This window comes from Rutidosis leptorrhynchoides, chromosome 8 (assembly GCF_046630445.1).
Source record: "Rutidosis leptorrhynchoides isolate AG116_Rl617_1_P2 chromosome 8, CSIRO_AGI_Rlap_v1, whole genome shotgun sequence".
In the NCBI taxonomy this organism is placed as follows: Eukaryota; Viridiplantae; Streptophyta; class Magnoliopsida; order Asterales; family Asteraceae; genus Rutidosis; species Rutidosis leptorrhynchoides.
Genome location: NC_092340.1, coordinates 3690546 through 3701921, shown reverse-complemented (window position 1 = coordinate 3701921; position 11376 = coordinate 3690546).

The following is an 11376-nucleotide window of genomic DNA, read 5'->3' as shown; positions in this document are numbered from 1 at the left end:
CGAAATTTTAAGCAGTTGGAGGTGTTGACGTATCTTCTGGAAATAAGTGCGGGTATTTCTTCTTCATCTGATCTTCTCTTTCCCAGGTGAACTTGGGTCCTCTACGAGCATTCCATTGAACCTTAACAATTGGTATCTTATTTTGTTTAAGTCTTTTAACCTCACGATCCATTATTTCAATGAGTTCTTCGATGAATTGAAGTTTTTCGTTGATTTGGATTTTGTCTAACGGAATAGTGAGATCTTCTTTAGCAAAACATTTCTTCAAATTCGAGACGTGAAAAGTGTTATGTACAGCCGCGAGTTATTGAGGTAACTCAAGTCGGTAAGCTACCGGTCCGACACAATCAATAATCTTGAATGGTCTAATATACCTTGGATTTAATTTCCCTCGTTTACCAAATCGAACAACGCCTTTCCAAGGTGCAACCTTAAGCATGACCATCTCTCCAATTTCAAATTCTATATCTTTTCTTTTAATATCGGCGTAGCTCTTTTGTCGACTTTGGGCGGTTTTCAACCGTTGTTGAATTTAGATGATCTTCTCGGTAGTTTCTTGTATTATCTCTGGACCCGTAATCTGTCTATCCCCCACTTCACTCCAAAAAATCGGAGACCTGCATTTTCTACCATAAAGTGCTTCAAACGGCGCCATCTCAATGCTTGAATGGTAGCTGTTGTTGTAGGAAAATTCTGCTAGCGGTAGATGTCGATCCCAACTGTTTCCGAAACATAACACATGCTCGTAGCATGTCTTCAAGCGTTTGTATCGTCCTTTCACTCTGCCCATCAGTTTGTGGATGATAGGCAGTACTCATGTCTAGACGAGTTCCTAATGCTTGCTGTAATGTCTGCCAGAATCTTGAAATAAATCTGCCATCCCTATCAGAGATAATAGAGATTGGTATTCCATGTCTGGAGACGACTTCCTTCAAATACAGTCATGCTAACTTCTCCATCTTGTCATCTTCTCTTATTGGCAGGAAGTGTGCTGATTTGGTGAGACGATCAACTATTACCCAAATAGTATCAAAACCACTTGCAGTCCTTAGCAATTTAGTGATGAAATCCATGGTAATGTTTTCCCATTTCCATTTTGGGATTTCAGGTTGTTGAAGTAGACCTGATGGTTTCTGATGCTCCGCTTTGACCTTAGAACACGTCAAACATTCCCCTACGTATTTAGCAACATCGGCTTTCATACCTGGCCACCAAAAATGTTTCTTGAGATCCTTGTACATCTTCCCCGTTCCAGGATGTATTGAGTATCTGGTTTTATGAGCTTCTCTAAGTACCATTTCTCTCATATCTCCAAATTTTGGTACCTAAATTCTTTCAGCCCTATACCAGGTTTCGTCTTCCTGAATATTAAGATGCTTCTCTGATCCTTTGGGTATTTTATCCTTTAAGTTTCCCTCTTTTAAAACTCCTTGTTGCGCCTCCTTTATTTGAGTAGTAAGGTTAGTGTGAATCATTATATTCATAGATTTTACACGAATAGGTTCTCTGTCCTTTCTGCTTAAGGCGTCGGCTACCACATTTGCCTTCCCCGGGTGGTAACGAATCTCAAAGTCGTAATCATTCAATAATTCAATCTATCTGCGCTGCCTCATATTCAGTTGTTTCTGATTAAATATGTGTTGAAGACTTTTGTGGTCGGTATATATAATACTTTTGACCCCATATAAGTTGTGCCTCCAAGTCTTTAATGCAAAAACAACCACGCCTAATTCCAAATCATGCGTCGTATAATTCTATTCGTGAATCTTCAATTGTCTAGACGCATAAGCAATTACTTTCGTTCGTTGCATTAATACACAACCGAGACCTTGCTTTGAGGTGTCACAATATATCACAAAATCACCATTCCGTTCAGGTAATGACAATATAGGTGCCGTAGTTAACTTTTTCTTTAACAATTGAAACGCTTTCTCTTGTTCATCTTTCCATTCAAATTTCTTCCCTTTATGCGTTAATGCAGTCAAGGGTTTTGCTATTCTGGAAAAGTCTTGGATGAACCTTCTGTAGTAACCAGCTAGTCCTAAAAACTGAAGTATGTGTTTCTGAGTTTTCGGGGTTTCTCACTTTTCAACGGTTTCAATCTTTGCTGGATCCACCTGAATACCTTCTTTGTTCACTATATGACTGAGGAATTGAACTTCTTCCAACCAAAATGCACACTTTAAAAACTTAGCGTACAGTTTTTCTTTTCTCAGCAACTCTAGCACTTTTCTCAAATGTTCTTCGTGCTCTTGATCATTCTTCGAGTAAATAAGTATGTCATCGATGAAAACAATGACAAACTTGTCAAGATATGGCCCACACACTCGGTTCATGAGGTCCATGAACACAGCTGGTGCGTTAGTCAATCCAAACGACATAACCATAAACTCGTAATGACCGTAACGCGTCCTAAAAGCAGTCTTTGGAATATCATCCTCCTTCACCCGCATTTGATGATATCCAGAACGTAAATCGATCTTCGAATAAATAGACGAGCCTTCTAGTTGATCAAATAAGTCGTTGATTCTCGGTAGTGGGTAGCGGTTCTTGATGGTAAGTTTGTTCAACTCTCGGTAGTCGATACACAACCTGAATGTAACTTCTTTCTTCTTAACAAACAAAACAGGAGCTCCCCATGGTGATGTGCTTGGTCGAATGAAACCACGCTCTAAAAGTTCCTGTAATTGACTTTGTAATTCTTTCATTTCATTGGTTGTGAGTCTGTATGGAGCACGAGCTATTGGTGCAGCTCCTGGTACAAGGTCTATTTGAAATTCAACGGATCGATGTGGGGGTAATCCCGGTAATTCTTTCGGAAATACATCGGGAAATTCTTTTGCGACGGGAACATCATTGATGTTCTTTTCTTCAGGTTTAATTTCCTCGATGTGTGCTAGAATGACGTAACAACCTTTTCTTATTAGTTTTTGCACCTTCAAACTACTAATAAGATTTAATTTCGCGTTGTTCTTTTCTCCGTACACCATTAAAGGTTTTCCTTTTTCACGCATAATGCGAATCGCATTTTTGTAACAAACGACCTCTGCTCTCACCTTTTTCAACCATTCCATGCCAATTATTACATCAAAACTCCCTAATTCGACTGGTATTAAATCAATTTTAAACGTTTCAACCCCCAGTTTAATTTCTCTCTCCCGACATATATTATCTGCTGAAATTAATTTACCGTTTGCTAATTCGAGTAAAAATTTACTATCCAAAGGCGTCAATGGGCAACTTAATTTAGCACAAAATTCTCTACTCATATAGCTTCTATTTGCACCCGAATCAAATAAAACATAAGCAGATTTATCGTCAATAAGAAACGTACCCGTAACAAGCTCCGGGTCTTCCTGTGCTTCTGCCGCATTAATATTGAAAACTCTTCCACGGCCCTGCCCATTAGTATTCCCCTGATTCGGGCAATTTCTAATAATGTGGCCCAGTTTTCCACATTTATAACAAACAGCGTTGGTATTACTTGCTCTGACACTATTCGTTTAGGCATTACTTGTTCCGACATTATTTGTTCCTTTAGTTCTGTTAAACTTTGGTCTGTAGACCTCACTCTTTGTCGCGCTATGACCATTTCTTTTACACCTGTTGCAAAATGTCGTGCAAAACCCCTGATGATTTTCTTCACACCTATGACATGGCTGTTTTTGGTTTTTGTTGTCGTTGTTGTTATTGAGGTTGTTGTTGGGTTTGTTATTGTTGTTGAAACGATTGTTGTAGTTGTTGTTGTTGTTGTTGGAATGTTTGTTGTAGTTATTGTTAGGATTGCGGTTATTGTTGCGATTGTTGTTGCGGTTGTTAGGATAGTTGTTGCGATTGTGGTTGTAATTGTTGTTGTTGTTGTTGTACTGGTGACTCTTGTCACCGTTTTCCTCCCACTTCCTCTTGAGTTGTTTCGTGTTAGCTTCTTCGACCGCCTGCTCTTTAATTCTTCCCTCAATCTGATTTTTGAGTTTATGAGCCATTCGACTTGCCTTCTGTATAGAAGCGGGCTCGTGTGAACTCACATCTTCTTGAATCCTTACTGGTAACCCTTTTACAAACGCGTCGATCTTCTCTTCTTCGTCTTCGAATGCTCCCGGGCACAATAGGCACAACTCTGTGAATCGTCGTTCATATGTGGTAACGTCGAACCCTTGTGTTGGTAACTCTCTAAGTTCTGCCTTGAGTTTATTGACTTCGTTTCTAGGACGGTACTACTCGTTCATCAATTGCTTGAATGCCGACCACGGTAGTGCGTAAGCAGCATTTTGTCCTACCTGTTCAAGATAGGTGTTCCACCAATTTAACGCAATACCTGTGAAGGTATGTGTAGCATACTTAACTTTGTCCTCTTTAGTACACTTACTTATGGCAAACACCAATTCGACTTTCTCGGTCCACCGTTTCAATCCAATTGGTCCTTCAGTTCCATCAAATTCCAAAGGTTTGCAGGCAGTGAATTCTTTGTAGGTGCATCCTACACGATTTCTTGCACCGTTAGCTGCATTGCTAGATTCAGAGTTATTGTTGGTATGTAGCGCAGCCTGTACTGTAGCTATGTTTGCAGCAAGAAAAGTACGAAATTCCTCTTCGCGCATATTCCTGGTGTGTCGAGTAGTCGGTGCCATTTCCTTCAAAATAGCTAACTGAATCGAGTTAATCATACAGAATATTATGAGTAGTCAATAGTATTTCGTAGCATAATATGAACTCATTTATAAAAGCTTTTTCTTCATATTAGCATTTTATAAGTTTAAATTCGGGTACTACCTACCCGTTAAGTTCATACTTAGTAGCTAATATACATTTCAACTACTAAAATTCCATATGAAAAACTGATTATAATAATATATCACATACAAATATTCTTCAAACTTACAACTTCGCTATATTACATATAACATGAAATATAATACACTTTGATACAGGACAGTTTTGAAGATAAATCTAGTTAATACGCAAGTTGTTCAGTAAAGGAAATAAAGACACGTAATTCACAAGTCCAGAAACAAGTCATGCATTCTGGTTTTACTAAGACGACTTCCCATCCTTGGTCTTGTGGAAAATAACCGTTATGACCATTGGCTAGGCAGCATGTTGTAATGCCGTCAAAAGGACGAGGGTTTCGTAATGTCCAACAGCCCCATAATAATCTAAAAACCTAATTTCTCACCTCAACTTCCGAATCTGTCACTTGTGGGAAGGTTTTATTTAAAAGTTGCAATCCGATGTTCTTTTTCTCACTTTGATAAGAAGCGAACATCACTAACCCGTAAGCATAACATGCTTCTTTATGTTGCATGTTAGAAGCTCTTTCTAATTCATGAAATCCTATGTTGGGATATGTTGAGTCAAAATAGGTTCTTAACCCGTAGCGTAAAATTGCATTTGGGTTCCCCGCATTTAATGCTTTAAAGAAAACACGGCGTAACTTACGGTCTCCCCAGTGTGATATACCCCACCTATCAAAGGAAAGCCTTTTATAAACTAAGGCATTTCTGGAAAGTCTTTCAAATGTTTGACAAGTTAATTTCACCATAACTAAATGTGCTGATGAATTCTGACCGACTCTAGACAAGATTTCCTCAATCATATCCTCTGGTAGGTCTTCTAAAATATTCGGTTGTCTACCCTTAACGTCCATTTTGTTTTTATACTGTAAAATAGACAAGGATTAGATTCGTAAAAGATAATTAACAAACAATACAAGCAATTTTTACATAGAACATAAAAGTACAAGCACACTACGATACATATAATACACAACATTATTACAACCCTCTAATCTGAATCACTGGTTTCTTCTTCTTCGGACTTGGTTCGTTTTCCTAATTTTCTAGGAATATATGGTGTTCCTCTAATACGAGCCGTCGTTTTCCATAATGGTTTAGAAAAACCTGGTGGTTTAGAGGTTCCCGGGTCATTGTTACATTTTAGGAAATACGGATGTTGTCGATACATATAAAGTTCATCGGGGTTGGAATCGGGTTTCTCTATTTTTATACCTTTTCCCTTATTATTTTCTTTTACTTTATTAAATTGGGTCGAGGTAATTTCTATAACATCATCGGAATCCTCATCGGGATCCGATTCATCAGAAAATTGGTAATCTTCCCAATATTTTGCTTCCTAGGTGGAAACACCATTGACCATTATTAACTTTGGTCCGTTGGTTGAGGATTTTCTTTTATTTAATCGATTTACTATAGGTATCAATATTTCTTCCTCCAGAACCTCTTCTTCTTCTGGTTCCTCCTCTTCCGGTTCCTCCTCTTCCGGTTCCTCTTCTTCCGGTACCTCCTCTTCCGGTTCCTCCTCTTCCGGTTCCTCTTCGGGAATTTGTGAATCTTCCCAAAATATATTTGACTCTTCATTATTATTAGGTGAATCAATGGGATTTGTACTAGAGGTAGAAATCTATCACACAATATCAAACACGTTAAGAGATTAATATATCACATAATATTTACATTATAATAATATATAGTTTCCAACAAAAAATTGTTAAGCAATCGTTTTTAAAGAAAAACACGGTCGAAGTCCAGACTCACTAATGCATCCTAACAAACTCGGTAAGACACACTAATGCAATTTTCTGGTTCTCTAAGACCAACGCTCAGATACCAACTGAAATGTCCCGTTCATATTGATTATAAACGTTCCATATTAATTGATTTCGTCGCGAGGTTTTGACCTCTATATGAGACGTTTTTAAAGACTGCATTCATTTTTAAAACAACCATAACCTTTATTTTATCGATAAAGGTTTAAAAAGCATTACATAGATTATCAAATAATGATAATCTAAAATATACCGTTTACACACGACCATTACATAATGGTTTACAATAAGAATATATTACATCAAAAATAAGTTTCTTGAATGCAGTTTTTACATAATATCATACAAGCATGGACTCCAAATCATGTCCTTATTTTAGTATGCAACATCGGAAGCTCTTAATAATCACCTTAGAATAAACATGCTTAAAACGTCAACAAAAATGTTGGTGAGTTATAGGTTTAACCTATATATTATCAAATCATAATAATAGACCACAAGATTTCATATTTCAATATACATCCCATACATAGAGATAAAAATCATTCATATGGTGAACACCTGGTAACCGACATTAACAAGATGCATATAAGAATATCCCCTATCATTCCGGGAAATCCTTCGGACAAGATATAAACGAATTCGAAGTACTAAAGCATTCGGTACTTTGGATGGGGTTCGTTAGGCCCAATAGATCTATCTTTAGGATTCGCGTCAGTTAGTAGATCGGTTTACTAACTCTTAGGCTACCAAGCAAAAGGCGCATATTCGGCTTCGATCATTCACCCATATAATGTAGTTTCCTTTAGTTGTGTCTATTTCGTAAAACATTTATAAAACTGCATGTATTCTCATCCAAAATATTAGATTTTAAAAGTGGAAATATAACTCACTTTCACAGATTTTTACTTCGTCGGGAAGTAAGACTTGGCCACTGGTCGATTCACGAACCTATAACAAATATGTACATATATATCAAAGTATGTTCAAAATATATTTACAACATTTTTAATACGTTTTACTATTTTAAGTTTATTAAGTCAGCTGTCCTTGTTAGTAACCTACAACTAGTTGTCCATAATTAGATGTACAGAAATAAATCGATATATATTATCTTGAATCAATCCACGACCCAGTGTATACACGTCTCAGGCTAGATCACAACTCAAACTATATATATTTTTGGAATCAACCTCAACCCTGTATAGCTAACTCCAACATTACTGCATATAGAGTGTCTATGGTTGTTCCAAATAATATATATAGATGGGTCGATATGATATGTCAAAACATTTGTATACGTGTCTATGGTATCCCAAGATTACATATTATATTAGAATACATGTATAATACAATATAAGTTAGCTAGGATATGATTAATATAGATTTGTTACCAATTTTCACGTAGCTACAACAAGCAAAAATAACCAATCTTGTTTTACCCATAACTTCTTCGTTTTAAATCCGTTTTGAGTGAATCCAATTGATATGGTTTCATATTGAACTTAAGTTTATGAATCTATACAGAAAAAGTATAATTTTATAGTCAGAATTACAGGTTACAAGTTGTTTTTGTAAAGGTAGTCATTTCAGTCGAAAGAACGACGTCTAGATGACCATTTTGGAAAACATACTTCCACTTTGAGTTTAACCATGATTTTTGTATATAGTTTCATGTTCATAAGAAAAATCATTTTCCCAGAAGAACAACTTTTAAATCAAAGTTTATCATAGTTTTTAATTAACTAACCCAAAACAGCCCGCGGTGTTACTACAACGGCGTATATCCGGTTTTACGGTGTTTTTCGTGTTTTCCGGTTTTAAATCATTAAGTTAGCATATCATATAGATATAGAACATGTGTTTAGTTGATTTTAAAAGTCAAGTTAGAAGGATTAACTTTTTTTTGCGAACAAGTTTAGAATTAACTAAACTATGTTCTAGTGATTACATGTTCAAATCTTCGAAAAAGATAGTTTTATACGTATGAATCGAATGATGTTATGAACATCATTACTACCTCAAGTTTAGTAGGTAAACCTACTGGAAGTGACAAGAAATGATCTAGCTTCAAAGAATCTTGGATGGCTTGAAATTTCTTGAAGTAGAATCATGACACGAAAACAAGTTCAAGTAAGATTTCCACTCGAAATAAGATTGTTATAGTTATAGAAATTGAATCAAAGTTTGAATATGAGTATTACCTTGTATTAGAAAGATATATTACTGTAAATAAGAAAGATTTCTTGAAGTTGGATGATCACTTTACAAGATTAAAAGTAAGCTAGTAAACTTGGAAGTATTCTTGATTTTATGAAACTAGAACTTATAGAATTTATGAAGAAAACTTAGAACTTGAAGATAGAACTTGAGAGAGATCACTTAGATGAAGAAAATTGAAAAATGAAAGTGTTTGTAGGTGTTTTTGGTTGTTGGTATATGGATTAGATATAAAGGATGTGTAATTTTGTTTTCATGTAAATAAGTCATGAATGATTACTCATATTTTTGTAATTTTATGAGATATTTCATGCTAGTTTCCAAATGATGGTTCCCACATGTGTTAGGTGACTCACATGGGCTGCTAAGAGCTGATCATTGGAGTGTATATACCAATAATACATACATCTAAAAGCTGTGTATTGTACGAGTACGAATACGGGTGCATACTAGTAGAATTGTTGATGAAACTGAACGAGGATGTAATTGTAAGCATTTTTGTTAAGTAGAAGTATTTTGATAAGTATCTTGAAGTCTTTAAAATGTGTATGAATACATATTAAAACACTACACGTATATACATTTTAACTGAGTCGTTAAGTCATCGTTAGTCGTTACATGTAAATATTGATTTGAAACCTTTAAGTTAACGATCTTGTTAAATGTTGTTAACCCAATGTTTATTATATCTAATGAGATGTTAAATTATTATATTATCATGATATTATGATATATTAATATATCTTAATATGATATATATACATTTAAATGTCGTTACAACGATAATCGTTACATATATGTCTCGTTTCAAAATCCTTAAGTTAGTAGTCTTGTTTTTACATATGTAGTTCATTGTTAATATACATAATGACATGTTTACTTATCATTTATCATGATTAAACATAGTGTAACAATATCTTAATATGATTCATATGTAATTAGTAAGACGTTGTTATAACGATAATCGTTATATATTTAGTTTCGAGTTTCTTAATTCAATAAACACAATTTTATGTATATAACTCATTATTAAAATACCTAATGAGATACTTACTTATCATAATATCATGTTAACTATATATATAATCATATATATGTCATCATATAGTTTTTACAAGTTTTAACGTTCGTGAATCACCGGTCAACTTGGGTGGTCAATTATCTATATGAAACCTATTTCAATTAATCAAGTCTTAACAAGTTTGATTGCTTAACATGCTGGAAACACTTAATCATGTAAATATCAATTTCATTTAATATATATAAACATGGAAAAGTTCGGGTCACTACATAGGTTTAACCTATATATTTATTAGAACATAATAATAGACCACAAGATTTCATATTTCCATTTCTCATAAACAACATGCAATCTGCATAAAAATCATTCACATGATGAACACCTGGTAACCGACCTTAACAGGATGCATATAGAATATCCCCATCATTCTGGGACTCTCATCGGACATGATAAATCGAAGTACTAAAGCATCCGTAACTCGGATGAGGCTTGTTGGGCCAAATAGATCTATCTTTAGGATTCGCGTCAATTGGTGGTAATTATAATAAACACCAATTCTTAGGCTACCAAGCTAAAAAGGGGCATATTCGGTTCGATAATTCAACATAGAATGTAATTTCGATCACTTGTGTCTATTTTGTAAAACATTTAAAAAAAAACTGCATGTATTCACATCCCAAAAATTATAGATTTTAAAAGTGGGACTATAACTCACTTTCACAGATTTTTACTTCGTCAAAAATAAGACTTGGCCACTGGTCGATTCACGAACCTATAAAAAATATATACATATATATCAAAGTATGATCGAAATATAATCACAATATGTTTTATTATGTTTTAATAATTTAAGTTTGTTAAGTTAACAGTCCAACGTTCGTAGTCCACAATTAATTGTCCACAGTTAGTAGTGTAGTGGCCCGTCCTAATCCATCTGGACGAAGTCATCAACATTTGATCCCAGAGCGATGATCGACTCCAAGTAATGTCCTTAAAATGAGCAAATGCACAGCGGAAGATTTCTTTCATACCTGAGAATAAACATGCTTTCAAGTGTCAACCAAAAGGTTGGTGAGTTCATAGGTTTATCTTAAAACAATAAAATTCATCATTTTGATAGACCACAAAATTTAAATGCTGCATGGTACAAATGGGCCCAAATCCTATACCCACCTATAATGTACATGCTATATCTTTTAAATACAGTACATCTTTCTCGTGTACGAAACCATTTTCATAAATCATAGTAACCGTACACATATCTTGTGCACAAAAATAACATACACATAACCTGTGTATAAAATCATTCTCTCGATATATAACATTCACATCACTGGTGGAAATTATCATGTCCACATAATTCAATGGTGGCAATTATCATGTCCACATAATTCAATGGTGGCAATTATCATGTCCACATAATTCAATGGTGGCAATTATCATGTCCACATAATTCAATAATAATCCGCAGAACTTCTGTCTGCATAATAATTCATTCGAGGAATGTTTTGCTTGTGTCTATCTCGTCAAACATTTATAAAATCATTTCATATATTCGCAGTTCAAAATATAT